Source organism: Orcinus orca, chromosome 10 (genome assembly GCF_937001465.1).
Source record: "Orcinus orca chromosome 10, mOrcOrc1.1, whole genome shotgun sequence".
Classification (NCBI taxonomy): Eukaryota; Metazoa; Chordata; class Mammalia; order Artiodactyla; family Delphinidae; genus Orcinus; species Orcinus orca.
In genome coordinates, this window is record NC_064568.1 from 19,260,819 (window position 1) to 19,288,409 (window position 27,591).

Below are 27,591 nucleotides of genomic sequence, written 5' to 3' on the forward strand. Positions count from 1 at the left end.
ATTAATCTGCCTGGTTTTATCTGTTGCCTAAACGTTCCCAGAAAAACCAAACAGAATGTTTCGCCAAAGATTGAAGCCTCCAGGAGCCAGATGTGGCCACGGGAAGAATGTCTTCAAGAGCTTGTCATCTGGCTCCAGCTGTGCTAACCTAGGCCTGCTAGGCAGCCACGAGTTGTGTCTGCCAACTGGTGGCCAGACGCGACTGCAGGTTTAAACAATTAGCGGATTCGTTCACCCGGTGGCCGGATTCGCTGTGTGTGTCCTAAGATTACCACTGCTGTCCTGACCAGGAGCCTCTGTGGTCCCGGGCAGAAACAGCCACAAGGGAACCGAAAATCAGCCCCTTGAGAAAATAGCCAAGGCCTTCTTATCCTGGAACGTGGAGAGGGATTCAGGGGGAAACCATTGTCAGCAAGAAAGCAGAAATAAACCAGACGGGGCCCCTGCCATGCAAATCTTGATTCCAACCAAGAGCTCCTGCCTGACCCAGAACGCCTGCCTGTAGCCTGCCCCTGAAGAAAAGCAGAGAGGAGAGTTGGCCTGTGAGGCCTTCTCGTTCCCAGTTATTGTGGTTTTTAATTGTTGCCTCTTTGTGAGAACCATTTATGACGACCTATATTGATTTTACCCGCAAGAGATTTCCATTAAAAGTCTTAATTCCTACCTTTGAAAGCAACTGGATACCTGCAGATGTGCCATGACTTTTCAAATATCTACGCACATAAATATGTACATGAACACGATGCTTCAGCCTACCTGGTGTGGAAGATGTTTTAATAAAATGTGGTGTTGCTGGTTTCCCGGAGTAGGCAGTTTCTGTCGTCATATGGGATACGATGATTTTGATCACCCATTGTTCGGCCAGTTCCTGATACCACAGTAGTTGCTCAGTAAATGTAGAATGAGCCGAATAAGGAAAAATTCCAGCGGGCATGCTGACGTTCAAGGACAGTGATTCAAAGTGAGTGTGGTTATTTCACATAATAAATGAGGGAAACAACCTACAATTTAGAGCAAAAAGACAAAAATAGTAAAGGTGCAATTGGAACACTTTTAGCATTCTTTTTTCAGACGTCGACATCTAGTGTCCGATTATCACAGAAGGCACAAGATAGTGGAGATGAAGATTTCGAAGGGGGATTCTTCTGAACCTAAACTGATCGATCCTTGTGGGGACATCTTTATTACAGTGAAGTTCCAAGTGGTTTTTCAAAGAAGCCCCACTGTAAATAAGTAACAAAGACAACAAGATGGTTCAAGTGAGGAAGAATTTTAAGACACGAGTGTATGTGTAAAAAATCAACTTTTGCATTCTGAGTGCATTGTGTAAATTTGCTGTGCACGAAACAGAAGTGAAGCCATTTGGTTTTGTGGCATTGGTGTGGGCTGGCTGGGGGGGGGGGGGTGGGGGAGAAAGTTGAGGCATTGATAAAGTATGCGGCGAGCCAGATGGTTGCATTACACGTCTTTTGTGTTCTTGTTTGCTTCTTAAAGCAGTTGCAGAATTTGGCCCTTGGCGATATTTCTTCGTGCTTGTATGTTCTGCTACGAATTTACTTTTGTCAGAGTCCTTTGAAAGAAAAGCCTTGCTCTTAAAAAAAATTTTTTTTTTTTTTACTTACATTATAAACTTGTGAAGTCAACAGTGTGTTCATAAAAATATTTTTTAAATGTTAAGTATGTTAGTAAATAGCAGGAAGATCAGCTTTTCTTTTTCCTTAGCACAGTAACTTCAACCATATTTTACTTCCGTTCAGAGATTTTTGCAAAATAATGAAGGTAATAGAATCGATGGCGGATGGATGGATGGATGGAGACAGACAGACAGAACAGCTACATTGTTCTTCCAGTAATAATGGGGCTTATCTGATGAGAGATTTTAACGTTTCCGCTTAGAGCAAGTTGTCAGGTTGTGGTTTACCTATTGTGTTTTACCTGTGAGTCTGACTTGCTGATATATAAGTTAAGTGGGAATGCTTTGGGGTCGGTTGGTGGGTCTTGCCTGTGTGTTCGCTTGGCATTTATTCGAACTGTTTATCACACCGTCCCTGAAATTTATATTTATTTCCTACTACAAGCACATTTGATTTTGCAGTCACCCGTGGAAAGTATATTTAAGATATTCTAACTGTATATAAAGGATGATATTTTATCACTGAATGCTTTTAATAAGGAGTTGCTTTGGAGCTAATTTTCTCCCATCATGATGGAATGCTTAGGATAATTTAATGTCCTTTTCACAGTCCCAGTTTATCTCTCCCCCTTTTTTTTTTTTCCTTCTGCTCAAACGAGAGAAGAGCCCAAATGTAGGATCCTTGGGCCATGGTTTATTCTCCTGTTGTGCACAGATTCCAGTTTTAGTTGGAACCTGTGGTCCCTGATGAGAAAACAGGAAACTTAGAGTCCTAACCTTATTGAAATCTCTGCCTGGTCTAGTCACAAGTCTGAGGCAACTCCTTCCAATAATGAAGCCATTGTACGCATCATATCTGATCAGTTCTTGAAATGTTTTAGTAAGTCTATCTTACAACATTATAAGAAGATAATCAGCAGCCTTAGAAGGTCCCCATCTGGACTGTAGAGTTCTTTTACTGAAAGATGTTTTGCCTTTTTGAGATAGCTCTCGCGTTTTATCATCTGTTCCGCCGAGATGAAGTGCATATGAAAAGTCAGTGACTCTGAATCCATCTGTTGTTATTATTTTCCACTGATAATTGGCTTGAACAATGAAATGTCTGTGTCTTCACCCTTTGAAACCGTACACCCTGTTTATTTTCTGGAGGTCTCACTGCAACTCCCCCCCCCCCTCATTTTCCCCCTTCATTCTCTCTCAAGCTTGCAGCGAGTGGCGCTCGTGTGAGGATGACATCTTTGACTCTGTGCATCAGTATGTGTCACTCAGCATGTAAAGCTTGCATACGGATTTTTGTCACAATCCCTGTGTCTGCGCTGTTTGCTCAGGGATCCAGTGCTCTGGCGGCAAGGAGCTTAGCTGGGGCCACAATGCGTGGATCCCTTACCTGGATCGTCGTCTTTATTTCACTATCCTCATTAAAATATTAATTTCGAGGACAGTATCTAATACCTATGGAATTAGATACTACCTATAATTGTGTAATATATTCAGTTGCATCCAGGTTTGCACGATACAGAGCATTAATATTGGATTCCACTAACAGCATTTCCATTAGCTTGCTCGACCAGTATGAGATACAGATGAGCTGGGAAGCATAACTACCTGCTAGAACTGCCAAAACAGTCATTAGAAGCTCCACTGGGATGGACAAAGGCCTTTTTCTCAGTGATATACTGATTAAATTTTGTTCTATGGTTTATTTGCATCAAGGTTAGATCACTACAGTCCATGCAAGAGGGTTATCTAACACCTGACTTGGAAGGTCATTTCAAGACAAAACAGCGAAGAGAATAGGCATCTTGAGTTTCTTGGGGACTCCCTCTTAAAGAACCTGTATTTTATTTCAGGGGACTTCGGGAATTTTCAGATTTTCTCTCTGTATTATACCATAATATATGTTTAAGATTCGTTTTTTTTTGTTTATGTCACAGTTTTTAAAAACTTTTCAGTAATATTCTTTTGCTTTGGGGGCAGAGTGATATAGCCAGGAAACAGTGTGGTGTTAATAAAATAAAACCCACTTTGGAAATAGAAAGCCACCTTATTTCCCTTGGCTAGCGTGATCGTGGTACATCCTCTGAGGCTGTGAAAGACCTGTGACCTACCCTTTTTCAGTCCAAGTAATAATGTAGGCGCATTCTATGGAATAGCAGTGCTGGATTTGCCCCCAAAGTCCTATGTGGCATTAAAAGGACGTAGACGAACGTAATCTTATTTATGTTTCAAATGAAATCATTTAATACTGCAAAGGTTATTAAAAAATAATTAAGTTACTAAGACCAACATGTAACTGGACCATACAGTAAGAGGTTAGGGGTGAGTATGAGTTGACTCCATGAGCTGAGAAAATGCAGTAGTGAATTCCTAGTGCCCGCATGTTTCTCCTCTTGCTTAAATTCCTTGGTTCTAAGGACAAATTATGTTGAGGTATGGCATATTTGCTGCCAAAATGGAGAAAATTGTTGACTGTAATTATGTTATTTAATTGAAATTATAAGTGGTTGAGGCCACTCAGTTAAAAGCATTCTTTCTAATATATGGGTAATGTTTTTAAATGAGTGGTCATGGATTGATGACATTTGAAAGGCAGGCATTTGGGATGTATTTTTGGAAGACTCAAATTGTTTTTCTTAAATCATTAGTGAACTAAAGAGTGTAAAGGGACACGTTTTGTTTGGTTTATTCTCTTTAATTAGATAGTGTGAATATTCTGTGTGAGAGCGTATATACGCACGTATATGCATGTACATATATGTGCATGTATGTGTGTATATATTTTATATGTGTAAATATTCACACATAGATGCAACGGATCTTTCTGGAGGTACAGACTCACAAGGATCGGTTTATAATGGGGCAAAGCAGAGAAACGAGGTGTATTTCTGACCTTAAATTGTGGCCGAAAACATGTGATTGTTCAAACCTCTCATTGAATATTAGAGATCTAAATTCAAGTTACAGTAAAACTCTGCTGATGTGTCTTAGGCCAGGTTCTTTTCGGAGTGCTAGAGATACAACAATAGCCCTGTATTCCCCATGTCCCCCTGCCCTGCCCGCCCTCTGCCATACATTCCCCCCCCCCCACCCAGGAGTGAGTTCTTAATTACTAATGAATGCAATTCATTTTAATTGTTATTATAGCAACAGAACATTTAACTGTCTCCTGTTTAGTCCTTGTCCTTTGGAACAGGCAGTGTCTCCCGTCAGAGAGAGGACAGGTAGAAGGCACAGCGGGCGTCTGATTGAGCCAGTTATTCATTTGCTGAGTGTTTGTGTTTATGCAAAGGGGCCTCTTCCTGCATATTTAATCTAGAGTAAGGCAGTGGCTTTTGTTGTGTTTAGCCCACATACCTTCAATCCTTCCTCACACTGCCGCCAGCCTGGGAGCCCTGAGAGCTCGCAGGCTTCCCAGCGCCTGTACTTTCTCCCTTGCAAACTCTCAACTTTCTTCCGTTGTGTGAAAATTGCCTCTCCGGCCCCAAAGCTTCCCTTCCTCACCATGCACGGGTAAGTGTGTGCGAAGCCCAGGCTGATACTTTTGTTTCATTTTCCAAATGTTGAGAGGCTACTTTGCCTGCTCTTCTGGTCCCGGTTCCTGGGCCGTTGTCAGTTGCTTGGCGGCGTTGAAATAGACAAGTACAGGTGCCTCTCAGGAAATGTGGCTGAATTTTCAACTGGCAGAGAGAGGCTCTTGGGAACTGCGGGGGGTGGGGGTGGGCAGGGGGGAGAGAAGCAGAGAGAGGAAGATGGGGAGAGAGAAAGAGAACAGCTTTATTATTCTTTGTCCTAACAAATCCTGTTTTGTAACTGTCCTGCAGATAATGCTGCCATTGTTTGCTAAAAGCCTTCAAACAGTGTGTGAGACCGAACTGTAAGAAAGCAGTGAAACTCTGCTGCTGTATTGTCTATCCCCAGGCCAGGGTCCTCCCCGAAAGTCTGTGCCGGAATAGGAAGGGTTTTCTTCAGTGGAAATCGAATCGTCTCTTCATTGATATTAATAGCACACTGGAGATGTTGGCCGTGCTGTGCAGAGCGGCGGTTGGGAGGGAAGGAAATCTGATCTTGCTGGGGGGAAGATGACAGCCTCTTGGCCCCATGGTGGAGGAGACATGCATCCAGGCTCAGCCTGCATAATGGCATCCTGGCTTCACTGTTTACTCTAGGAATTTTAATCTTGCGCTGTTGGTTTTACTATCCGGGGTCTTGATATTTTTTGTTCCTGTACTGTCTTTAGAAAGTACGATGTTCAGGGTCTTAATCCAGTCTTTTTTAAAAGTGAAATTAAAAAAAAAAAAAGAGAGAGACCTAGAGAAATTGACACGCTGTGCACTTTGATCATTCTGGGGTATGATGGTAGAAATCGTGTGAGAAATTCAAAACTAAATGGCCACAATTAAGAAGGATGAGCCATCCAAGGGAAGATATGCCCTATGTAAAGATATTTCAGAGGCTAGGAATTGTGTCCAGGGTCTGAAAGGAGTTTTCATTGCCAGTTAACTGTTGCCTCTGTTTGAGTGACTCTTTTCAACAGAAGAGTGTGCTGTTCCCCCGCAGGTCGGAAACCGTGAGGATGTGAATCCAATTTCATCAACCTTATTAAAATATGTAGGGACTTGGGTCTTCTTAGGTACAAATCAGTCTAGAGACTTAGAAGCATTTGTTAGCAGTGAGGCCGCTGAAGGTTTTTAATAATAAAATTACAAATACCCTGTCTAATTGTAAGTATATGACTTTTATGCTCGGTTTTTAAGGGGAAGAATACTTTTTTTTTTCATGAGGAAAAGTAACTCCGCCAGAGCACCTTCTGTGATTAGCGCTATTGTATTCTTAAATTTTGATTGATAGAGATAATAGTTTTCACTTAAAAATACAGACAGGTACTTTAACTTTCCATGACAATAGCTATTTGCATTTCTTTTATCTTTTTGTTTAACATCTATGGGGGCTGGGATGGATTTGATTATTAACTCTTGTTGCACACACTCCGCGTAAATCTAAAACAAAGGCTTTGTTAGAGCTTCAAAGAGAAAACAGCAAATATTGTTTTTAAGTTTCAACATTTAAAGCCTGCTAAGGGATACCTATAAAATATTTTCACAGGACCATGACCAAGGTTTTGCTTTCCTTTAAGGTAAGAGAGAGTGGTGTTTTCCAAATGAGATGGGCCAACATGGAGTTGCGGGGGGCCTGAAGTACTTCCACAGGCAAAGCCTCGGCCAGGTTTTGCCTGTACCATGGGGTTTGCTTCATGTAGAGTAGTTCAGATTCTTCTTACTAGAACGGACCCCAAGTTAGGTCCTCTGATTTAGTTGACGGTCCCAGAGGGTGGGGAGAAGGGAAGTAAAATGTTCCTCGCAGCAATAGGAGGGGGACGTAGGGGCAGTGACGGATCCCCTGTGGTAGATTTTTCTTTGATAAAGAGAAGTAAAGGAGATGTGGCCCCTTGTAAACCAGCAAACCTGGGTGATGGCCAGGGTCGCCTCTGGTCCCAGAGACCTGCTCGACACAATAGTTTTCCTTTTCTTTTTCTTTCTAATTTACTTCCTTTTCCTTCCCCCCCCACCCCCGCCCCGTGTACTCTCCCTGTGTCTTTCCTTCTTTTCTTCCTTCTTTTCTCACTTCCTTCCCTCTCTCCTTCCTCTTTCTTATTGTAAGCCTGACTCAGTATTTGAAGTTATTAGAGCCGAGGGAAAGAAAAAAAAAAGAAGGTTGATTTCTAAGTGGATTTTCTTGTCTTGAGTGCAAGAAAATGAAGTGACCCTTGTATTATCATTTCTCAGCTAGTCGAGTTTGTGTTGAAGATAGTTTTGTTTTTCTAGGACATCTTTGAAAAACAAAACAGAAAAGCCACATGAGTTAAGATTCACAGGTTTAAAGAGACAGCCATCTCTTGGAAATTGGCCCTTTGAGATTTTCTGTTTTCTCACATGAAGTATATGTCATTTGATGGGGATATTTGGGAGGATGGGAAGTTTGAACCCCGGTTCTGGACTTCGAGAGAAGGGTTGCTCTAGCCAGAGATGAAACTCCTAACTGCCACCTTCGTCATGGCGCAGGAGCTGGCGTTCATCATCCTCGCATCCCAGGGACACTGACACACAGTAGGTTCTCAGCCAGCATTCGTTGGACTGAAGGTTGCAATGAAATAAGGTGGCTGTCCTTCACAGTCTCTTGTATACTTGTACAAAATGAAATATAATGCTGAAATCCTGATGCAGATCATTTCCTTGAGCTGCCATGAAAGAATAGAGAGAAATATTTTTAATGGCAAAAAAAGAGAGCATATATTGTTCATTTTTCTTCTTGTGAAATAAAATACACCTCCACGTTTTACCTGCACCTCGTTTCCAGCTAGGCCATACCAACTGGCAGGATCACACTGGTGAAATTAAGGGCAAATATACTGATAGAAAGTATGAAATTGAAGCATTGTAGTAACCTAAGGGGTCTAGAGAGTGAAATTCCTAATGGGGAATAGGGGGAACTGGGGAGACAGAGGAGAAGAGGAAGGTACATTAGTCTCCTAACCTAGGGATCTCAGCTGAAGAGTAACGTCGTGGTCAAGGTCTTTATGGTCAACAAATAGCTTTAGGTAAATAACATTATCGCAAACAATAGTTAAGAGGCCACACTCAGAACAGTTTCTGGTGTTCACAGGATCTTAATTGTACAGAGAATGACATCAAGGAAAATAAGTAATTTCTGTTTACCGTATCCCTGGCTCACCTTTAAAAACCTAAAACCAATAGGAAACTTAAGACAGAGAGAAAAAGAAAAAAAAAAAAGAAACTCATTTGGTGCCTGCATTTTTTCTAAGAGGAGACAAGGGGGCTGCAGGGCAATATTTTTCTTTTTCTTTTTAACTTAAAAGCGTTACATAATTGTTTAATTTTTAGTTTTGGTGCTTGTGCTGCCAGTAAGCATACAGGTATGTAGTTGATATATTTGATAAGGTGAAGTGTTTTGTTTTGTTTTGTTTTTAATAGCAGTTTTGGAAATGGAGGTTTTATGCTCTGGAAAAAAATGAAATGCAGATTTTTCTCCTAGTTGTTGATTTCTGACTCTTGTAGGCTAGTAATGAGGCAGACTCAGGCCCCAGAACTACTCCCTAATTTTCTTGTCTATTATATTGACACATTTCATTTAATTTAGTATGATGGCAAACAGCTGTTGAACTATTAATCTTTTCTCAGCAAAGCTGGAAAAATATCTTTTAGATTACTTTGCTAATGTATACTAAAAACTAAAATCAACAGAAATAAATTAATGAGTGGTCAAATGTACATTTGCATTAAAATTTATGGAACTTCAAAATGGAAAAAAATAGGGTTTGTATCCCACTGCCAATTTTTTATGTCTAAGTAAAAATTAAATGTAGCCAAATTTGTATTGCTTTAGTGATTATAAGTTGGAGGGTCAATTGTATAATATTGTTATTATTAATTTTTTTTCCTCCAGGGAAAAATTACGCTTATAAAATCCGTGAGGGGGAACCAGCTTATACTTTTGCTCTATGTTCACTTACCTACTGTTCTAGGTAGCTATAGGTGAGTAGAGAAACAGACGCAGTACTTACCTGGAAATGTTCTGCAGGTTTGAATACAACACTAGAGATAACTTTATTCAAAGTAAGCATTTTCGGCAGCTTTTTTTGTTTGTTTGTTTTTTACAAACATTAAATTTTAATAAGGTGCAATTGTTTGCCAGGCCTATATGATCTTTGCAGTGCAATCTTATCTGCATTGCAAAGTCTGATACTACAGACCTGACTGCCAAAAATGCAAAAATAGATGCAACTCAATAGATAAAAATGAAAATTAGCTTAGAGTGCACACGTTAGAAAACATCTCAAGTGAAAAGGAGGGAGAAAGGGCGTTCTTGCCCCGAATTGAGTAGGGTCTGCCAGAGTTCACTTACTTTCCATTTAAGATTGGATGAGTGGTGGAGATGGAAATTTCTGTTGTGTGAGACGGTTGCCGAGCCTCGTGTCTCATGAGCTCTTCTTATTGGGGTGGGGCGGGGCTGCTCTGTAGATCTCAGCATTACCTCGAGGACCCGACCATCACAGCTCTGTTTTCTTATCACCATTTGCGCTCTAACCAAGTTCTCAGCGCTGGAGAAACCAATCCCTGGCGACACACCTCAGCAGTAAAGCACACGATTTTCATTTTCGATTTGAATTGTTTTGTGTCAAAACAAAAAGGTTTGGGGCAGGTTGCAAAACAGTAATTTCAAGTCCCAGAGCTAGGGTTTTCCCCCACCCAAATGGTGAACATTTATGGTGAAAACCTCCAATTTCCTCTTACAGTAAACATGAAAATTATGATTTCACTCAGAGCCTGCATTTTTTCCCAATCTTAATGGCAAGAATCTGCATACACTTGCTTGTGGAAATGTCATAAATTGGCCTCCGATCAATTCCTCAAAGATAGTACACACCAAAGTACCACTTTCAAATTTCTAGCCCTAGTGAAATAAGATTTAACTCTTGTCAGTGATGTTTGCCTTTCCACATTCAGGGCCAACAGCCGAGGGATGAGCAGAGATATATTCTGTATCAAATTTAAACCACTTCATGACATATTGTTCTGAAGGGTAAGCAAAAGGATATTAACGTTTTAGTAATAAGATGGTATGACTTCACCATCTTAAGAAAGTATATGTATATATGAGCATCTGGTCAATCGATGTGGAATGAATCCTGTACCCTGTTGGTTACTTGATCTAAATTAATAAACAAATGTTTTTCTTTTCACTTGTGCCATATGTTGATCCCAGTTACATGGGCAGAGAGAGGCAGCTTGTAATGTTTCTTAAAGGATTATACACTGTTTTGCATAAGGGAGTATGCAGATGCAGGAGTTAGATGCGCACCGTGCTTCCTTTGTGTTTTAGGAAGCTTGATTTCGGTTGTTGATTTCATCTGACACGAGCCATTTTTATTGAACTTAGTAGGTCTGGTAGAAAGTATGCTAAGTGGAAAACATTGTGTGAACAGCTTTCACCCACCGATGAACCCCCCCACCCCTCCGCAAGCTGAAAATTGTGGTGCTTTTATTCATTTTGAAAGGTCCAGAGTGGCATAAAGCATCTTGTGTATAAGAACTAACACTCTTGCAAAGGGGGAAAAAAATAAGCCTCTGCTTTAATGAAATTAGAGATGTCGTGGATGTTAACCAAACAAAGACACGTTCAAGTAGCAGTCTGGTTTCCAAAAACAAAGGCCTATGACTCACATGTTATTCCAAATGAAATAAATTGACAGACAACAAGATGAGAAAAAGTTCAAAGGCAAAATGTGAAACGCTTCATCTTGACTTTTTCCGTCCAAGTTGTTGTTATAGTCTTGAAGAGCTCAAAGGCACATGGTCCAGTAAGTGGAGGTCTTGACACTGGTTTTTATTAACTGAGAGTCTTTTGCCATTAAATAGAATTGAGTTCTTTGGTTGGTTTTCTTGCATCTCTCCCAGGCAAATAGGTGGTTGCTACTTTGTCTTGACATTCAGATTTTGATATTCTCTTTTGTTTTCAGGGTAAGAAGTGACCTTTTGAGGTGACTATAACAGAAGATTGCTTTACAGAAGCCAAAAAAGGTAAATGCACATATGATTAGTGGAATTACGTGTAGGACTCTCTCTACCAACTTCTAGGCATCTTAATTCAGTTCTTTTCGGATCTACATAATTATCAAATATACATGTATTTATTTGTGTGTCAGTATGCATGTAGCATATTTTCGGAGGCCTTTAACGAAAAGATTGCTCTTAACAAATGGTTCAGATAGTCACATTTTCCGCCCCCCCCATATTATCACTTTCCCCCTGTTTGTGGAAGTCGAATTTTTTTTTTTTTTTTTTGGTTGTTGACTTGGTAGGTTTAAAGTTAGAAAGGAATATTCACATCACAAAAGTGGTGATTCATAAAATTAACTTGCTGCAAACAGGAGCAACGCATGTCCGTCTTCTGTGCTGAAGTGGTGTCATCCGATGGATGTTCATCTGGCTGGTTTATGATCCCTTCTTTCAGAAATTAATCGTCAGGCACCATAGCAACACGCCGCGTTGATGTCACTGCCGTGTGGCGTGGGGCATGTCCCTGTGATGTCAGCGCTCATCTGCCTTGTTCTCTTGACCTTGCTTGAAAATCAAATGAGTACTTGATTTTAAAATTAGAAGTTTTCATAGAGACTAGTGTAGCTTGATGAATTAAAGCTAAGTTAAATTTTCTCAAACTCACTTCTGGGAGCAGGGGCAAAGAAAGCACTCTGGTTAAAATGGTTCTGGAGGCTACATTTTTTTTTTTTTTTTAATTCCCAAAGTATCTCTCCGGTGAGGGCAGAGGTCGCCTCCCTCAGGTTCATCTTGCAGGTCACTTTCAAGTGTGATGTTTCTCGAGGAGCAAGCGTCTTCATTTTACTTTTGAATCTTGGCCAATGGTGTTTCCATTTGATTGAGTAGATAGATCTGTGTCTGCTTTGAAACACTTACTTGCCAGCCTGGTTACGACGCAAAGCCTTTGCTCAGATCTTACCAAATTAGAGTTTATGAATTTGTAAGATACAGACTTCTCATTCTTCAGTTGAGCAAGGTTTTTTTTGTGAAACTTTGATAATATGAAGATTCTTAGATCGGTTTTGTTTTTAATCTCACCCAGGGTTTGGGGGTTCTAGAAGGCATTATCAAGGTAGGGATTTGTTTTTCCAGTTGCATTCTGGCACATTTGATTTGGGCTCCAAAAATCCAACCAACTTTCCTCATTTCACTATCTTTGTTGTTTAAATTAAACCGTGTGGGAAGCACCTAGTTGTCCCCCAAAGAGGATATGTTACCTTTCAGATGTTCTGGCATGGAACGGGTTGATTGCAACCAGTCATTGGGGCTCTCAGGTCCTACCTAGCATGATTTCTGGCAAAGCACTTCCCAGTTTCTCAGTTTTAGTCTACTTCAGGGCTCTGCAGCCGCCTTCTTAAAAGGCTGTCCAGTCAGTATTTCCTGTTTTGTGGGCATTTTGTCTCTGCCACGGTTAGTCAGCTGCATGTTGTGTGTTCTGGTCTCTGTGATCCCTGCAAGATCTCAGTCCAAGGTGTTCCTCATTGAAAGCCATGCCAGGTGCTGAACTCATTTTGTGCTGTTAGCAAAGGTTTCTGGTGCAGCTAAAAACTGGGATGAAACAAAGCTGGAAAAGTGGTTGAAAAGATGAACTATCGCTCCAGCTCCAAAAAATGGGCTTAATGAGTAGGTTGTCACTGTTTTATTTGGAATCACCTGTAAGCATAAATTATTCCTCTCCTGACTGATGTCATTATGATGACCTTGCTTACACCCATGACGTGAAAATGTTTGCATTTGTGCAGTATGATTTTTCCCAATTCCATGATACTGTTCAAGGTTAAAGATATCATGAGTCAAGGGCAAGTTTGGGGAAAAAAAAGTTTTCAGGAATTTGTCATTAGTTGACTAGGAAAAGTAGTCCATGCGGAGGAAAAAACAAGCTTTTTTATAATTACTGTCAAGAACATGGTGTATTATACAGTATCCTGCAAATCAGGAAACCTTTGTCAAATTTAAGGAGAACAGAAAAATTTTGTCATCCTGATGCCTCCTTTCATAAAACAAAGGAAGCTGAACAACGAATTCATCTAATTTTTCTTTTTGTCTTGACTGCTAGGAATCTCAGAGTAAGAGTTTTTGCTTAAGCTTAGTAGTATTTTTTAACTTCAACTTTTTGTTGTTGATATTCTGCTTTTAAGTCAACTTCATTTTTCCTACTCCCAATTAACATATTATTAACTGTTTTTCTTCTACAATATCAATTCCATTTGTGTTTTGGCTCCCTTTTGTGTTTTTTTTAGAAATAACATATATAGAGAAATAAATAATAACTTACATGTACTCTTTTACCTTTTAACAAGCTCAAGGATCCTTCAAAAACTAATCCTTACATATCTTGACCTCTTATACATGAAGGAAAAAAAGATTTGTTAAAAATATAAAATCTAAAAAAATTTATAAAATGGATAGAATGCTTAGTGTTTCTTCCCAGTGAACAAACCTTAAACAAAGATACTGTGCTGTCCAGTGCTGGTCAAGAGACCAGCACCATCTTACACACTACTCAAAGGATAGAGATTTCAGATAGCAGGAGCTCCTCAGTCAGTGGCATGCCCAAATTCGAAATCTGGGACTCATTAACAGTCAGCATAAGTGCAAATAAATGTGCCTACAGTGGCACTCTGGGAACAACTGGTTATGTGCATAAAAGTGGCCAGGAAAATTCAGAAAAGCAGATGAAGACATTTTTCCAAGTTAGCTTCAGAGGTCTGAAAGATCGTAAATAACACTCATCATACTTGGTAGTGATCGAACAATTTCTTCCAAGTAGATATGAGCGCTTTACAAAATGGGTCTGGTTGCTGGCACCCCTGAGAGGTAGCCGGTAATTATTATAATCCCCACTTTACAAACTGGGAAACTGGTCACATTAGTAACTTATCCAAGGTCATGTGAAATATCAAGACTGGAGCTAAAAGGACAACTTGCTCTGGTCACAATTATATTGATGCCATTCTATCATGGCTGCCGTGGTTTGGTGGTTTAACATATAGGTTTCTGTGTCATTTTTTCCCCCTGCTTCCCCCAAACATTTGCAATTCACCCACACAGGTTTTTGCTAAAACTTCAAATCCAGTTTGTGAAATGCATTGTCTTGGATTCAGTTCTGAATGACAGTGGGAGTTAATTGATGATGATCATGAAGCTCATATAGATTACAGTTAAATGGTTACTCTTTAAATACTGGTCATCTTCAAACTTCATTTTTTGTGTTGCTTCAGTTTCATAGTCAGCTTGTTAATGAGAAAGTTAAAAACAATCTAAAAGGAAGGGTGATCATTGCAGCTTTTCTTCCACCCCCAATTTGAGCTATTTTTTTGTTGGATTAAGGAGCGATACGGCATCTTTATAGACTTCACTCATCGTGTCTTACATATTACAAATGATTTCTTGGTTACGAACAAAGTTAAAAATAGCCATCCAGCCATTTTAAATGTATTCATTGGTTCTTTTGAAAGTGTATGTTTACGCGATTCAAGTGTTTACTTAGTGACAGCGATATTCCGAGTGAAATCCATTCAAAATGACCTCTTTATAGCATTAAGCATTTGAATTATTTGCCTATTCATGAAGTTGTTATAAAGACACTGGGAAAGAGTGATACCAGCTGACCACGTTGGCTGAAACGACTAGTCAGTTTAGTTAAGCGTTGAATTCCATCCTGCCCCCCCTTCATACTCATATACCCATGCCTGGGTTGTAACACTCAGAGTTAAGACTAGGCTGATATAACATAAAGACTCCAACATACAATGGCTTTAAATCAAATAGAAGTTTACTTCCCTGTCTCATCTAATAATCTGGCCCGTCTGGCTTGACTGGATGGGTTCTTTTCTCTTTTGTGCTTCTCTGCTTTGGGCCTTTGTCCTTATCTACATGGTTGAAATACAGTGAAGTCCAAGGCAAGCAATTTTCTTTGAAGCAAATGATTTAAAAATTGCACACATCACATCCATTGACGTTTAATTGGTAAGATTATGATCATTTCACAAGAAGCTGCAAGGACTGCTGGGAAATGTCTCTCGCTGGGTAGCCAGGAGCATGGGAGAATTGGAGAACAGATTTCAGGCGACAGTTAGGACACAAGCAACTTGATTGGTTGAAATGCCTCAGTCCAGTAATTTCATTCACTCATACGTACATACAGATGTACATACGACATGTGTACATACGTTAATTCTTACTGCAGGTATTTATTGATGACTGTGTGCTAGGTGCTAGGATTATAGCACTGCATAAGCAGGATACCGTCTCTGTCCTCCTGGAGTTTATGTTGTAAAGGGGAAGACAGACATTATGGCTGACGGTGACAGGTATTCGCAAGGGCAAATATTGGTTGCTATGAGAAAGTGTTCTCTAACACGGAGACCAGAGTGTCAGGAATTTATGTATTTTATTATTATCGGAAAGCTAAGTTAGACTAACTTGATTTCCTTGTATCTTTCATGCCAGTGTGGTTGTGAATGTTATTAGGCGTGTTAATTTTTTGTTAATAGCTTTATTGAGATATAATTCACACACATTACAGTTCACTCATTTGAAGTGTACTGTTCAGTGGTTTCTAGTATATTCACAGAGTTTGTAACCATCATCACAATCTAGTTTTAGAACATTTTCATCACCTCAGAGAGAGACCCCATACCAACTAGCAGTTAATCCCCTCAACCCAGCCCCAGGCAACAACAAATCTACTTTCTGTCTGTAGAGTTTTACCTTTTCTGGATATTTCACATAAATGGAATCATACAATATGTGGTCTTTTGTGACTGACTGCTTTCCCTTAGCATAATGTCTTCCAGGTTCCTTCAAAGCATTTAAATTTTTAACTGTCCTACAACCTCAGAGTTGTATGAGTTCTTACTCCTAAATCCAGCCAAATGGTGGCCTGAAATATTCTCACAAGGGATGGCATTGGGGGGAAAATTACTGTTTTCATGCTGTTTATATTTCCATAGAAATAGACTTGGCCTCCCAACAGTTAAACTTCAGAATTTAAATGTTTGCATTTTAAGTTAGCTGTTTTTAAACATTGTTAGCCATAATGCTAAACTCAGTAACTCTGTAAACAAGAGCTGTCTCTCTTGAATGTTCGTTTCAAAGAAAATAAATTTTAAATATTGATTTCCAGAGAAATATGCTCAATAGAGTTCTTTTTCAAGCAGAAGTCACTTGTTGAAATGTACATGAAGGCGAGTTTTCTAGTGAAGACAACATTTGCAACAGTTATCAAGTAGCCATATTTTTCACAGCGAACGGTACAAATACAAATAACACATGGTTCTAGTCATGTTTTTTAAATGACGCTTTTGCTCTTTCATCTGCCAGGGGCACAGATATCGAAACTGCCTACCTTGAGCATCTTCGGAAGAAGTTCTCAGCTTAGGTGAAAACCTAACAGCTTATCAGAGATGTAGGAAGTATTGCCTTGCTTTGGCAATTCAAATATCTCAGAGAAAATCTGAAGCTCAAAAATGTATAAAAACAAAACCCTGTTTAGGGTAGCACACCTGTGGTAACCTCGAGTACATGCTTTCTAATGTATCTAGTAACATCCAGGACCTTAAAGGAGGAAATGGTATATCAATGGTAGAATCCTTATTTTGAGTCTGTTTTAGAAGTTGACACCTTCTGCCCAGGGCTGAGTTTGGATTTGAAGTTGATGGTGTCTTTTTAAAAGTCTGCTGGTGAGTAGGACTTTCATAAACGGAAAATGAAATTAATCATTTAAGTTTGTACTTCTCTGTTCTTGATCTGAACTATTGTACTTCCACGGCCTTTGCATGGGTTGAGAGTGAGGGGGAGAAAAATGAAAAACTTGAAGTATTTGTGCTCTGTTCAGATGCACTCTTTTTGAAGTGTGAAGGTTATGCAGACTTTCCCTTGTATGTTGTATATTAGCATGTATATGGTATATTATTACAGGTAGTTAGATGTTTTGTTAATCATCTGACAGTGGAGTGAGTTATTTAAAATTACCTTTTAATTGGGCTTCCCTGGTGGCGCAGTGGTTGAGAGTCCGCCTGCCGATGCAGGGGACACGGGTTTGTGCCCCGGTCCGGGAAGATCCCACATGCCGCAGGGCGGCTGGGCCCGTGAGCCATGGCCGCTGAGCCTGCGCGTCCGGAGCCTGTGCTCCGCAACGGGGGAGGCCACAGCAGTGAGAGGCCCGTGTACCGCAAAATAAAATAAAATAAAATAAAGTAAAAAATAAATAAAATTACCTTTTAATTAAAAATATCTTGCATCATTGGATATGGACTTTGATGATTTCGGTTCATGGACTGGCATGGATATTCACTTCCTCACCCTTTCCTCCAGCCGGCTCTTTTCTGGAAGTCAATTTCTCTTTTAAAGTATCATGAGCAGTCGCTGGAGGCCAAAGGAAGTGTCCTAAAATCCATTCATTACACATGACATTCTTTAAAGTTTATTTAGAGCAGTGATTTTCACAGGCCACTTTGGGACCCATTTGTGGGTTGGGAAATCAATTCAGTGGGCTGTGCCCAAGAATTAAAAAGAAAAATAGAATAAGTATACAATAGAGCAGAAAAAAAATAGAGTAGAATAGAGCTGCACTGTCTAATATTGAAACCACTGGCCACATGTAGCTACTGAGCCCTTGAAATGTGGTTAGCCTAAACTTACACGCTGTAAGCTTAAAATCCACAAAGCCTTTCAAGGAGTTTGTATGGAAAAAAGAATGTGAAATATTTGAATAACTCTTCTTTATTGATTACACATTAAAATGAGCATAGTTTAGATACATTGGATTAAGTAAAATATTAAAATTAATTTCACGGTTTCTTTTGACTTTCTCCAGTATGGTTACAATTACCTGTGTGGCAGGCATTGTATTTCTGTTGGGCAGTTTTGCTCAAGCTGATGGGGAATAGAGCAGTGAATGACACAGCGACAAGGCCTCTGCTTATGGCTCTAGGGGGTGTGGACAGGTAGGGGAACATAATAAATAAATACGAGGTGACAGGTGTGGTGGAGAAAATATAGGCGGATAAGGGAGGTCCAGTTGCCAGAGGGAAGGGGATTGCAACTGTAAATAGGGTAAGTCTAACTGAAGCACAGGCATTTGAGCAAAGACAAGGCATGTTCTCAAAAGAGTACGTTGGCCACTATGGCCAAACCAAAGTCATCCAAGGAGGAGAGTAGTGGGGGACAAGGACAAGAAGCAACAGGGCCAGACCTAATAGGGCGTTAAGGCTCACGGGACTCTTAATCTCTTAGTGAAGTAGAGAGCCGTGGATAGGCTTTGAGATGGGACAAGATGTGAGTCACGCTTTAAATGGATCACTCTGGAAGTGGGTTTTTTTTTTTAAAATAAATTTATTTTATTTATTTATTTATTTTTATTTTTGGTTGTGTTGGGTCTTCGTTGCTGTACATGGGCTTTCTCTAGTTGTGGCGAGCGGGGGCTACTCTTCTTTGCGGTGCGCGGGCTTCTCATTGCAGTAGCTTCTCTTGTTGCGGAGCACGGCCTCTAGGCGCGCAGGCTTCAGTAGTTGCAGCACGCGGGCTCCAGGGCACACAGGCTTCAGTGGCTGTGGCTTGTGGGCTCTAGAGCGCAGGCTCAGTAGTTGTGGCCTAGTTGCTCCACGGCACGTGGAATCTTTCCGGACCAGGACTCGAACCCGTGTCCCCTGCATTGGCAGGCGGATTCCTAACCACTGCACCACCAGGGAATCCCTGGAAGCTGTTCTGAAAGTAGACGGTGGGTGGGTGAGATGATAGGCAAGAAGACGTGTTAGGAGTCCGCTGTGATAATTCTCAGTGAGACAGGGTGACGGCCAGGATCAGTATGGCAGTAGAGGTGGCAGGGGATTTATGAAACTCTAACAGGTTTAGTTTGGTAGTTATATTTTGAATTGATCTGTAGGTAGAATCCAGGGATGTCCTGGTGGAATGGATGTGAAGTTTGAAAACAGTTGCATCAAGGATTACTCCGAAGATTTTTGTCTCGTGTGATGGGGTGGTATCAACTGATGGATTGATTGTGGTTAGAAAGAAAGAAGTCAGATAGAAGACTGAGGATTTTCAGTTTAAGCAGCTGCGGGAAGGATGGGGCTGCCACTAACCAAAATATGGAAGCCTGTGGGGGAACAGGTTTGGGGGTGTTAAAGGAAAAAATTACTTAATTTCCCTCGTTAAAGACGGTAGTGCCTTCTTTATTCGGGACCTTCCCGATAGGTGTAGGGAACGCTGCAGTGAGGTTTTATAGGAGGAAGAAGAGACTGACCTCACCTCCAGATACAGCATGGGCAAGTGAGAATTTATAGCCAAGAAGCTGCGGGGGGGGGGGTGTGTCAGTAGATGGACAGTTTCTGGAAGGAAACATCGGGAGTAAGGGGGGATTCTGGCTAAACTGATCTAACAAGATTCTTGCTGCAGATAAGCTAGGGTGACTCGACATCACCTGGAGGATGGTGGAGAGTGAGGAACCCAATCAGATATCAAGGGTGATCAGATATCAAAGGTGAGAGAGTTCTGGTTAAACTGACTGAGCAGGGTTCTTGCTAAAACTGCGCTTTACAAGGAAGCACACAGATGGGTTCAGAAGCCTGAGTCAAGTTTGGTCCAGCCAAGCATCTTTGTCGAGAGTGGACAGGGGAAGCAGGGGATACCAGGAGTATAGCTGTAGACATGTGAGGTTGGAGTCGCTTATTTCTCACTCAGTGAGATATCAAGTGGGCATTTGGATATGTGGGTCTATAAATGTCTTAGCTAGGGCTATACGTTGAGGCTTTATAAGAATGTCTAAGTGTCAGTAAAGGCGTGAACCTAGGTGAGCTCAGCAAGGTGGGGGACAGTGGTGTCGATAAAGAAGAGAAGGGCTCCAGGATGTGGGTTCTGAAGCCAACGCCATTAAGAGGTTTGAGCATGAGACACGGAGGAGAGGTCAAAGATGGGAGGAAAACTCCGGGACTCCAGAGAACCAGAACCCCATTGAGGACATTGTTTAAAGGAGGAGAGCATTGGCACTTGTATACAGTGCTGTGCAGAGGTCAAAAGCAATGATGACAAAGAACTGACCACTGGGTTTCTGAACATGATCGTCATTGATAACCTTAACAGGAGTCAAAAATGGTTGAATCTCACTCCTGGCTCACTCCTGTCTGCTTTTGGAAATTAGGCATCTAGAATGATTTTTCCAGGAATAGTGCCTGCTCGGCACTCTTTATTTGTTAAGATCATCACCTCTGCCTCCACCTCTTGCAGCCCCACTCAGACAGGGTCTAGCTCTGACCTTTAGGTCCTAGGACAGCCTGTGGGAAGTGATCAGAGAAAAACTCACTGTTTCCTGATGGAATCCTGTGCGTTTTGCGCCATGCGACTCATTCTCTAATCCGATGGTTCAGATATTAAATACAAATAAAAGGCAGGGGTGAAAGGAGATGTATATTTACATCTCGAACTTAAAATACGTTGTGTTTAATCATCTAAAGTACATCACAGCTTGGTGTGGTTAACCTGATCTCTAGATGAGTAAAGTACTAGTTGGTGCCTGAGCACACATGCGTCTATCATCTTTACCTTATACTAATATAGGTAGTCTTTGATGGGTTCATCCATCTTTCAAATTAACTAAGCATCAAAGACTCTGGCTCATTCAAAACTTCTGAAACAGTTGAACATTTTCGAGATTTCTAGGCTGATCCCAAATCTTTGAGCACCTAGGAAATTGTAGGTAAAATAATGAAAAACATGCATTGTCACTATTTAGATACTAAATACCATTAAGGTGGTATTGGGTGAGGTAAGAGTATCCTCTCTTTGTGGAAGATGATAAATGTACTTCTTAATTTTTTTCATGATAAAATGGCATTAAAAGAAATTAGAAGGGGATGAAAATGTAGGAAGAAAAATTTCACTGGTGACCTCACCTAAATAGTTCAACATTTTATCTGTATCCTGCCAGTGTTTTGTATATATAGATTTGTTTATATGTACTACTTGTACTGTATATACTATTTTGTTTCCTGCTTTTACCCTTAAAATATCATGAGTGTTTTCCCATGTTATCACCGTTGTATCTCGGTCTTATTTTTAGGGTATCTTGCTGATTTCCATTCTTGTATTATCTATTCCTGCAAGGATGGGTCTTCTGATTCCCTCCAGTTACTAATGATGGCCACCGTGGGAGCAGGGAACTTTGCGTCCTTTAAAGGGACAGCCATTCATCCTCTCTTTGTTGCGTTATCCCAAACATCACTCCTTCTCTTTTCCCAGAGCAAGCCATTAATTTACTTTGTCTGCATTTGCATCTCCAAAATTTGCTTTGGTTGAGTTTTGGTCAGTTTATTCTGGAAAACTCAAATGTCTTTACCGCTTTTAAAGTATAAAATTGAAGTTTACTTGCATGCCACACCTTAGGGGGTACTGTCATTAATTGTTTAGGCAACGCGTATTTATTGAGTTCCTGGGAGGTTCATGGTGTGTTTAAAATTGAGCTGTGTACCTCTGGCCTTTGTGGACATTCCCCTATCTAGTACTGAGATCCCCAAATGGCCACTCAGTGAAGTATTCTTAGATTTATAACTTCAGAGAGAACCAAGGAATGTTAGCCTTCTCTGGTCAATTCCTTGTAAGTTACTGAAGATGAAACAGACCCAGAAAAGGAAAAAGGTGTTCCCCTGGCCACTGCGTAATTGTAGCTGTCTGTTTTGGGATTCTCTCTGTCTTCTAATATACCTCTTCCTTCCTTTTATGATACAATATCAAAAACAAGTGGAAATGTTAAAATTTCACTATTAAAAAGTTCACTGTTTAAGAAAAATAGACCTGATGAAAACCAAAATGTATTTTTTTATGTAGATCGCCCTTTCTTAAGTTTCATTTCCAACGCACTCTCCTTTTTCCAGCTGTGTTAAGGGAAATTACACCATTTACAAGTGTTTAAAAATATTAAATATGAAAAACAGCATCTAAGTATGTTAATTCAGAAAATGCCCACTTTTCACTTTCCCTCCCTCGCCTCCCTCCCCCTCCCCTTCCCCTTCCCCCTCCTCCTCCTTTCTCTCCATCTTCCTCCTCTTCTGCCTTCTGTTCTTTCTTCTCTTCCTCCTTATCCCTCCTCCTCCCTTCCTCTCTCTCCCTGTCTCTGTCCTTCCTCTGAAGCCTGATTTTTTCTTAACAGGGATATTTAATGAAGATGTGTGTAATGTTAGAATCTTTCTGCCAGTTGACAACCACTGTGCATTTTTTAAATAGTTGAGTATTGTACATAGCATGAGAATTTAGGTGTCCACTCTCTCCTTATCTGACTGATTAACCCCATTGAGCCACTCCCTTGTGACATGTGTTTTTCCAAGGACTGAGACACAAAAAAGGATTATAAGGTGTGTTGGTCATTGTTTTTGAGGTGTACACTGTCTACCTGATTGGAACTGCTTAGCTCTGAAGTCTTCCTCCCCCTCGTTCTGGAATGGGGTTGACATCTTCTCTTTATTTCCTTATGTGGGATCAAAACACATAAAGACCAATATAGAATTGTCACCTTGAAGGGTCATATAATTTCATTAGTTTAGTTCTTATAATGTTATTAGTAATAGAACATAGAATAGGAAATTCTTGTAAACTTCTTTTTTTTTTTTTCCTGATTACAAGTGTAAAAGCCAGCTCATTATAGGGAATTTGAAATTGTAGAAAAGTTGACCAAACACAAAAGTAAAAATAATCAAGAATCCAGACCCTGGGGATAACATATAGTTTCTCCAGTTCCTTTTTCGTTGGATGTACACATATTTAACAAAATTGTAGTCATATAGTATATAGAATTGTGTATCCATTTTTTAAATTTAACATTACATGGTGAGCATTTTCTCATGTCATAAAGATATCTCAAATGACTGCATACTACATCATTTTTTTGGATATAATAAAATTTAATTAACTCTTCTTCAGTGTTGAGTGTGGGAGTCATTTCCAGTTTTTCTATAATATGTTGCAGTAGGCATATCTGTGCACAAACATTTATCAGTTTCCATTTCTTTAGATATATTCTATGGGGGAAATTTCTAGAAGAAAAGTGATGGAATCCTTATAGATTTTCCATACATGTTATCAGTGTACTTTTCAAAATGCACCAATTTATACTTCTACCAATACTGAATGAGAATGTTTATTTCACTGCAACTTTGCCAACACCAAGTTTTATCATTTTTTGTTATCACTTAAATCATAGAAGAGAAAAAAGCGTATGTCTGTTCTTTTCTTGTTCAATTCTTTCGTTACAGATGAAGTCCAGAAGTTTTGTTTCTTGAGGCTGTTTATATTTCTTCTTTTAAGTTTTCATAATTTCGGGAACAGGAAGTGTTTCGAGGAGTGGGGATGGGGGAGTCCAAGGTGCTGGGCAGCTAGAGAAGGGATCCTGTTATGGGGAGGTTGCTTGACCATTGGCTCTTCTGCTAGAATTTACAGAGTAATTCGCTGGGTGCTACATTACAGCTTAGATCTGAGGGCTAAAACCCTGCAAGGCCAGGCTGGTGGCATTCTGATGCTCCCGAAATCCCATGGAGAGATCTGGGGCTCAGAAGCTTTTCCAAAACTTTGATGCTTTAAGTTCAGTCCTTTATTCAGTAAATAATTATTGAGTACTTACTTATTCCTGGCACTGTGTGGGGCAGCAGGCAATATTTAGTAAGCCAGAAAAGGGAAGCTCTTCTGTAAATAAGGTGGCTGTGTACCTCATTGCCTTATGATGAGCACAAACAGGACAGAGCTGTGTAAAGCACTTAGCCCAATAAGAGCAACTAGCTGCTGCTCATCTTATATGTCTCTGTTATCATCGGCATCTCAAATTTAAAAACAAAACAAACAAACAAAAAACAGTGTTCAGGGGCTTCCCTGGTGGCGCAGTGGTTGAGAGTCCGCAGATCCCATCTCTGGTCTCCTTATCATCCGCGGGATAGGGCCTGTGCTCCCCAGCCTGGGAAGTTTCTCTCCATTTCTTTTAGCCTCTTTACCCAGTGAGCTAGTATCTTCCAGCTGGGTTCCAGAAGCTTCGAGAGAAGCAGGGCTGTGTCCAGCTAAACAAGAAGACCCTGGGGACAGCCCCTCGGGCTCCAGGGAGCTCCTCTGATTCCCAGCAGTTTAGTAGGGGTGTTGCTGAAGGTTGAGCTCCAAAGGCAGTGAGGGCACTGGCAGTCGCACTCCCCCGCCCCGGGTGTTTGCTGTTAGCCTCTAAGCCCAACCAGCTGATTCTCATCAACCCTGAATCTAAGGATTAAAAATCAGTACACACATATATCTGTGGAAAGGGCACTTCCTCGGGCTTTCTCTGTCCTCTCCGAGATTTCCCGCGCTCGGCGCTGATGGAGGGCAAGCAGGCCCCCAGGCCAGGACCACCCTGGGCCCCCCCCCCCCTTCACTGGCTTTCCCCACTCCCCGGAATGCGCTTGGAAACCGTACTCCTGTCTGTGTATTTACCTGGTTCCTATCACCACCGTTTCAAAACACGACCGGTTTCTAATGGAAAAATAAACATTTCTGATGCCGAAGTGAGGAAGGGGTAGCTCCTTGTTTTGGACCAGTGTGTCCTGCCCTCCACCAGAGAGGGCGTGGTTTGGGGGAGGCTGCGTCTGAGTTCGGATGTGTCCATCCTAGGGCCTGCTTTTGACTTGCTCACTCAGTGGTCCCCATCTGTGACACGGGGACAGTGAAAGACCCCGTCTCATCGGTGTGCTGTGAAGATCACAGAAAGAACAGTGTGGTCACGTGTTCCGGTTTAGAGTTCTGCCTTGGAGGCCCTGTCCTGCTACTTTTCAGCTTGGCGATGTTGAGGAAGTAACTGGAACTCTCCAAGGCTTTTTTCTTTATCTCAAAAACTAGGGACTAAACTAGTACCTCCCCTTTGAGATAGTTGGAAGATTAACTGAGTTATTCCAAGCCAAACGTGCTTAGGGCAATGCTTCCTATATAGCAAGTGTTCAATATTGTCTGCTCTTTTTATTGGTAGCACAGTGCATGGAATGCAGTAGGTTTTTAAGTATGTTCATGATTTTTACTACTGATTCATTTTAAAGGTAATTAAAATATTTTTAAGTGGCTATTTTTATCAGGGAGCCTAGTGGGAATAGGAATGAAATAGGCTTTCCCCCGGCCCCAAAGAGAAAACCAAAACAAAAACTTTTAAGATGCTAAGTACAGAATAACATTATATTTCTAAATCATCTTCTTCTCCTTCTCATCACCCATCTGGCACCCACAGGTAAGGAGTGGGCCCACCCAGAGCGATCCACCTGGCTTATTTTTGCCAGTTTGAAGCAGCCTCTCGGCTACACTGCATCTTCAGTCTGAGTGCTACAATCGTAGGAGTCCAGGCCATGGACACCCAGATGTTCCTGAGTTCACATGGAGAGATCTGGGACCCACAGCTTTTCGAAACCTAAAGCTTGTGACCGAAATAGTGTGAACAGGTTTTCCAGGGCTGTGCGTGGGATTCTTGGGCTCGGGCGTGGTTTTACTGTAGCTCTTACACGTGGAGACTGCGTTAAATGGGACTTAGGTCGCGCCCCCAGCACTGCACTGAGTGTTTACTGTGTCCAAGGCCAGGGATAGAGAGAGAGACAGAGGCTGAGAGAGGGAGGGAGGGAGGGAAGGGAGTGCACAGGGCAGGGAGCAGGAATTCATAGCCATGTGGGAGAAAGTGAACTTTCCCACTACTTACATATGTTTTGAGGGAGCAGAGGGTTGGCTCTTTGGGATACACCTGGCTGGAATGACCTTGACCCCCACTGTGCCAAGGTGTACACGTGTGTGCGTGCGTGTGTGCACGTGCATACACCTGCATACAGGGCAGGTGGCGGCAAGCCCTTCCTCTGAAAGCTCCAGCATCCGTCGTTTTCAACAAGGATGGGGGAGATCATCACAAGGGCTGCTTCATGTTCATGAAGCCCGACAAGCAGTTCTCTCTCTGTTCCTTCAAACGCCAAACAGGTTGATTTTTCTGTACTTATACATGGTAATTCTCATGAAAGCAAACAGTAAGAAAAACAGAAGTGAGGAAGTAAACATTACTGCACATTCTCTGCCCCCAGGATCATGACTTGGACCATTTTGGAGACAGTACTTCTAAACATCTCTCTCCTTACCCGTCTGTTACTGAACACACCTGTGCTGTCCAGTATGATAACCGGTTGCCACCAGCAGGTCTTGAGCAGTTGAAATGCGGCTAGTCTGAATTGACATGCGCTGGAAGTGTCAAAGCCACACCAGCTTTTGAGAAAAGAGACTGTAAGATATCTCTTAAGTTTAGAGATTGATTATAGATTGAAATGATAATATTTTAGATATATTGGATTAAATAAAATATACTAGTAAAATTAATTTGCTCCACTTTGCTTATGAAATGTACCTACTAGAAATGTTTAAATTACATTTGTGGCTCACGTTATATTTCTCTCCGGTAGTTGGGTGTAGGAATATCATAGTTTTAACAGGATGATGCTACATTTTCCCTGTTTTTTTAAATATAAAAATATGTTGTCAATATCTTTGTGTAGCAGTTGATATATGGCAGCATTATTATTACCTTATAACTGTGTGCCGGTAAGTCACAGTTTATTCCACTTTGTTGGTTGTACAAAGTCGTACACAGTAATGCTGATGAACAGGCTTGTGTATTCATCTTTGCAAGCCCATCTGATTCTTTCCTTAGGGTAGGGCTTCTCAGCTGGAGGACTGTAGACGTTTTGGTCTGGACGATTCTTTGTTGTGGGTGACTGTGCTATAGATTGTGCGATGTTTAGTGGCTTTCCTGACCTCGACTCACTAGATGTCAGCAGCACGTCTGTCCCCCCCCCCCCCGTCCCACCCCCATGCATGACAACCAAAAACATCCCTGGACGTTGCCATGTGTCCCCCTGCGGGGCAGAATGACCCCAGTTGAGAAGCACTGACATAAGGCAAAGTACCAGAACGTGAAATGCTGGGTTCAAAAGTATGCATATTTAAAATTTAGATAGATTGATAGATATTGATACATATTGAAAATTTTATATCTATTCCCACACTGTTTTCTAGAAGGATAGTATCGATTCGTATATCTGTCAAGAGTAACAGTGATCTTTGTTAAATGCTTGTAAGACACTTAAGAAAGCAGGGGACTGGGACTTCCCTGTTGGCGCAGTGGTTGAGAGTCCGCCTGCCAATGCAGGGGACACGGGTTCGTGGCCCGGTCTGGGAAGATCCCACATGCCGCGGAGCGGCTGGGCCCGTGAGCCATGGCCGCTGAGCCTGCGCGTCCGGAGCCTGTGCTCCGCAACGGGAGAGGCCACAACAGTGAGAGGCCCGCGTACCGCAAAAAAAAAAAAAAAAAAAAAAAAAGGAGGGGGC

The 27,591-nt window shown here is 41.2% G+C and overlaps 1 protein-coding gene across 8 annotated transcripts in view; it reads left to right on the forward strand.

The window, feature by feature from the left end:
• Nucleotides 1-27,591, forward strand: part of FOXP1 (forkhead box P1) — a 502,464-nt gene that overhangs the window by 165,186 nt on the left and 309,687 nt on the right. For 5 of the 8 annotated variants that reach the window (XM_033424880.2, XM_049715807.1, XM_033424886.2 and 2 more), the window contains one exon: nucleotides 11,169-11,229. The exons of 2 other annotated variants lie outside the window; for them this stretch is intronic. The gene's annotated coding sequence lies outside the window, so the exon portion shown is untranslated. Of the gene's footprint in view, nucleotides 1-11,168; nucleotides 11,230-12,289; nucleotides 12,320-27,591 lie in introns of all 8 variants that reach the window. One more of the 8 variants, XM_049715808.1, reaches the window with a different exon arrangement.